Below are 6,000 nucleotides of genomic sequence, written 5' to 3'. Positions count from 1 at the left end.
TAAAAGCCTCTGCAGACCTTCGTACTGAGTTGTTTGTTACACCGGAAGTTGGAACGCTGATTTGAGAATGACGTCACCCTCAACATAACATGGGATTTGCTATTTATGAGAACTTTAATTAGAAATACAAGCCAATAACTAACAATTTATCTACATTTTATGTATTTAAACACATTTAAGGCACTTTTCTGTGCCTCTAATGTAGTACTTACATTGTCCTACAAATATAGTACTGAGACTTTTTTCTGACTATGAAAGTAAAGAAACTACAACTTATGAATATAAGTGAAACACAATACATCAAAAAGTCACACAGAGTATTACATTGGGTCCAAATTAACCGTGTTCTAGTTGCCAGTCTTAAACACTGTACCAATAATTTTAAGTCAGATCAGATTGACTGAGCCAATCAATCTCACTTATTTATGACTTATGATTGAGGGTTAGTAAAAAAACCTCCAACTTTTCCTCTTTGATTTCTGGGGATATTCCAGTTGACTTTTATGACTCAGAACTAAAATATCTTAACTTCTAAGCAAAAACAGATCCCAGTACTGCAGGAGAAATCTAAGATCACATCTGCGTTTGACACCAGTAAAAAGTCAGAAAAGTAGAGCTTCTAGCCATTACTGCCAGGTGACCAGGCTAACGTCAATTGGAAATACAATGAAACATTTTATGCCCTTAACGCTGTAGTTGAATTTTTATATCTGATTGATGGAAATGATTGATGGGAAATCTTTGACTTTTCCATCTTTCGGTGCAGTTCCAGTTGATCTTGGTAACTGAGAACCAAAGCATTCCAAAATACAAGTACAAATATTTTGCACTTGTAATTTGCCACACTACCTCAGAAGTCTAATGTTTAAGTCAAGTCGCACCAAATTTATGCTTGTTCATGTTGCAAGAGAGTTGCTAATTTTTATGCTGTGTTTGATTTGCATCAAAACTTGGATGAAGGAATTGCATCACACTCAAATTAAACATCTTCTGGTTGCTTGTTGAAAAAAAAAAAAAAACTAAACAGTGGAACTGGGCTGAACACTCGTCCCTGAGGTACTCCTGAGCTAAGTTTGAGGATGAAGTTTGTCATTATGTGCAAATTACATTGTTGATTTTTTTTTAATGTTTCATTTTGAAGTGTAACATTCACCCATACATGTACACAGTACACTCTTTTTTATTATATCTGAAGTGGTGTGGATCAAAGCCGACTACTATCAATCAATCAATCAAATTTTATTTGTATAGCACATTTCAGCAGCAAGGCATTTCAAAGTGCTTTACATAATAATAAAAAAACCAGCATGTGACATTGAATAATGTCTTGCTAACTTCAATGTCTAGTCAGACTAGTGTCAGACTCCTTGGATGCTAAAAAACCCCAAACATCATTGATGATTTAAATTTCAGGGCAGTGCTGTAAATATCAAATAATCTGCCTGTAAAGCAACTAGATGAACAGTGAAAACCACAAGACTGCAAGGGGATTACCATGATGTGTTTTATTTAAGGTCAAACAGAAACAGCAGAACTGATTATAGGCACATTAACTCTCAATACCTATACAGTGCAAAGTAAATTTGCGTGGAGCACAGCAGCACATACAAGCACCACAAGCAGAAAGCTGAATGAAACAATAGATGAGTTAGAAACAGCAGTCAGTCTGTCCTAAAGCGTCCGGGAAAGATTTTCTTATGGCTTAGTCCTCAACAGCTTTAGGCCTTCTTCGCCTCCAACAGGCCGACATTCAGTCTGTGATTTTTGTATTCAACTTATACCAAAACGCAATGATGCACAGACAAAAGACTTGGAAAAAAAAATAACCATACACACATTCAGTTTACCGTTGTTTGTGAATTCAACAAAAATTACACTTTGTACTATGAAGGCACAATAACAGCAAACAGACAATACATAAACTTGAGAAATTATTCACCTGTAAGTGGTAAAAATAACAAAAAAAGCCCCAGTATGGAGATGCTGAGAGTATGAAAAGAACCACTGAGGCATCAAGGAGTTTGCTTTGATCAGAGATCCATTTCAACACTCAGCAGTCGCAGAGCTGTGAACCAATTCAGCTGCATGACTCAATCAATCCACAACATGGACCGGAGCCATGGCAACAAAATCACTCGCTCCAACAGCAACGCAATCGCTTGGCATGTCAGTTTCTGATAAAATCATGTCTGTGTAAGAATGCTTCTGCAGAAGTAAAATCAGAATTTCAAATTTAAACCCTGTAAGCACATCCGGCACGCGCTCTCCTCTTTTTTTATTTCTGCTCATCCTTTTTTTTTTTTATCTTTCCTTCTGGCTATTTTCAGCTTCAGGAGGTGATTTTCCTACATGTTGTAAATAATGACATGGGTCTAAGGGCAAAGATGGCACTGATCTCCTAAAGTTATTGCAGACTTTGTGGTAATCCACCTGTTCTTTTCAATGTTAGAGAATAATGAAAGAAATATTTCTCCGGAGCAAACCAAACACAGTTTACAGTTGACACAGTTTAATGCGTGTCATCACCAACACACAAACAAAAGGACAGATACCTCAATTGTTTTCACACTGTAATAAAACAATAGACACACCGCTAACAATACGCTGATTGGTTATTTTTAATCATCTCTTTTATCTGTATTATTCAAAATAAATTTGGATTATTTATGTACATAAGTGCAAACGAGGTGAACATTACACATTCTTGTACATGTTAGTCAGGACTGACATCACCCAGCACAGCTGGACATCAAGAGACTTCTGGACTCTATTTTTGGCCCAAACTGAAACACAACTTGCCAACAAAAGCTCTGCAGCGACAGACTGTTTGGTTTGCAGGAGGTGAATTAGTTTGACTTTACAGTTTGTCCAAAAAGTCTCTTTACCTCGCTAACAGAAACGCGTTTGCTTTAAAAGTCCTTTCTTGTTTCTGAAAAAACCATAATGAACAAGAAGACAAACATGTATGGCCAACAAAAGCAAACAAAGCAAAACCTGACCTGACTTTGGAAATCACAAGGATTTAAGCTGTCTATATAAAATATTCAAGCACAATACAAGCTAATTAGACATTCCTTTTTTTTTCAAATAAAACAGGTAATTAAGTTTATGAGAATAAAAATGATATGATAATAGAAAGGTAGCCATGTTGTCATTTTGTTGCCATTAATTTTTCATTTATATTATTTTGCAGTTTGATGTGAATTAGTTTTTAAACTATAAGGTGTGACATTTATTTAAACGTGTCAGCTTCCAATGGTGGGGGAAAAATTCAAGCAGTTTAGCAAGAGGAGTGAGTTTTTTACTTTCTTGGCATGAAAATATTTTTTTCTCAGCTGTTTTTGTTGACTTCAGAATGATCTGTGAGAAGATTAAGCTGCTCATTTTGAAGTGATAGGCTTGTAAAGTACATCCAGTTTGACTCACTGTGCAAACTTGCAGCACCAGCCACAATTATTGGCACAAAATCCTTGAAGTAAATTCTCGTTTTGGAGGCTTTGTGAGGCCAAACTTGACTGATTTCCTCAAACAGTGAGCTTTGTGGATTTTCCCATCTTCTTTACTGTCCTGCTTTCTGTGACTTATTTGTCACCAATCCAGTTGTTTCCAACTTTTAACCATTATTCTGACAGTAAATATGAGCTAATTTAGGAGAGAAGCTACTTTCTTGTAGCCATTCCTGTCTTATGTAGATCAATACACAACAACTTCACTTGAGCGGCATGTTCTCTTGTCTTTCCCGTGTTAAATAGTGGCTAAAAGTGACATTTGTCATTTTAACATCAGGAAAAAATATCTTTTTAAGTGAATTAAAAAGATATAAAATAACAAATTACAGTTATTTTATAGAAAATCATAAAGGTAAAAATAACTGTGACTGATAAAAAAAATAAAAGCACTTGAATTAAAGGAATAATTTTTCTAACATTTTTAGTTGAAAACTGTGACATCTTTTGACACAAATGTCAATAATTGTAGAGGGGACTTTTTATTTACTTTAATAGGTGTGTTTTATTCCTCAAATAATAAAAATTTCCTCATTATAGAGCTGAGAAGACACTGTTCAGTTTGACAGCTTAAGGTCAGCTTATTCCAAGTTAATTAAAACATATTAATTAAAAATTAGAAACATTTACTGAACATTTTTTACTGATAGTCTGTGTTTCTCTGTTAAATGTAAATGTGGAAAACTAATAAGCATAATTCAGTGTTTAGGGGCTAAAAACCAGAAGGAAATTGCAGTTTTGCTGCAGTTTCTCCGTCATCTTCCCTCATAAGATGGGAAAGGAAAAGGAAGAATAAAAAAGAGAAAAAAGTGGATGAATGGAGAATGTGAAAGCTACAGAGGGATGAACTGAATTTTATGTTAGAATTAAGTGTGCCACACTGACTTTCTCTTTGTCTATTAAATATGCAGATTTGTTTTTAGTGCACCTTTTTCCCACATTAAAAACATGGAAAAAACAAGCTCCACTAAATACGGGGCCAACCAAAGAAGACATGCTTGAAATGAAGTTTTAGACCTACAAGTATACATAAGTTTGTAAAGATGCATGTAAGTTTTTGAGCATCCACAACTTCACATTTAAATTTAGTCTTACTTTTGGCAATTAAACATTTAATTAAAGTCTGACCTGCAAAGCAAAGTTCAAAGAGAGACGTTGTGAGTTGACAGAAATAAACTTTGGACACATTTCCAAAAAAGTTTCTTACAGATACATAACCTGTTTACGTCTTTATAATTTGTGTTCTCTAAAGAAATTATTTTCTGCTGCATTTGCACCTCAAACAGCACAAGTCTGATCTAAATTTTCTAAAGGTGAAAAATATTTCTGTTTGTAGCCACACCACGTAATGACATTAAATATAAATCTATATAACAATACATACATTTCTATACATCTTAACACAGTATCATCATGGTACCTCTGAAATAGTTTATATATGGTGATAGTAACATTTCAGCATGCCTGTCGTTCAGGGGGGCACATGTATAGTTTTTGCATTAGGTACATTCACAACACATCAACATTATTCTAAAATGGAAATGCTGGAACATCTGCAGCACTGAAAACCAACTAAATCTGTGTGAAATTCATTTTCTCACATTTTGCCCCCACCACTCACCTCACTGGTTTATGTACTTATTACACTGACAATAAGACAGCACAGCTGTCTCTGAGAAGAAACTAGACGTGGTTTCGTACAACATTAGCAACATACTAAATGAGCGATGCATCTTTGAGCACTCGTAGTTCTTACAGTGTTTCGACAGTGATGTTTTAAGGAGACTTGAAAGAGGCACATTTGAACTAGAATGAAAATGCTTTCCGCCCACTTTTCCAAGTTCAGTCTCACAGACAAAGAAAGCAGTTCATTTCAGTGAAAATAACAGGTGTGTTTGTATTTTTTTTTTTACCCCTAACGTCTGATTTATTTCTTCCATTTCCTACCTCTTCTAATCCTTTTTCATTCAGCTCTGACGACTTCTGACAGAAAGGACACAGCAGTAGAAAAGGTGATGATATAAAGTCGGACACGACATTTTCAAGTTCTAAGATTTCTCCCTGAAGTGCCTTTAAACAATAAATCTTGTGCCACTTATTTACTTAAAAAGCAGCATAAAACTAATAATACCACAAAGAAATTTCTTTTTTAAGATGGATCTCTGCGTTCAACATTTGCACATCATTTGGAGGAATTAACTTGGGTATTGCGATAAATGGGCAACTTCTTGCATATACAGACTTTAGGCACAACATTAGGAAACAGATCCAGCTTCCGCCTTGTGCAATGGCTGACATCAGATGGGAAGAAAACGTCAGTGTTAACAGTTTGCAATATTTGAGCTGACTCAGGATTATAATCGATTTATTATAAGATTTATGTAGAAGACAGAAACAATTATGAGTTATTTTAATGAAATACTGAAAGAATGAAAACTAACAAACCCTTTCTTTTTAGTTGTTGCACTATAAAACCTCACAAACAGAACAGATC

Source organism: Poecilia formosa, unplaced genomic scaffold (assembly GCF_000485575.1).
Source record: "Poecilia formosa unplaced genomic scaffold, Poecilia_formosa-5.1.2 Scaffold68, whole genome shotgun sequence".
NCBI classification, from domain to species: Eukaryota; Metazoa; Chordata; class Actinopteri; order Cyprinodontiformes; family Poeciliidae; genus Poecilia; species Poecilia formosa.
This window is presented reverse-complemented; position numbering follows the sequence as displayed.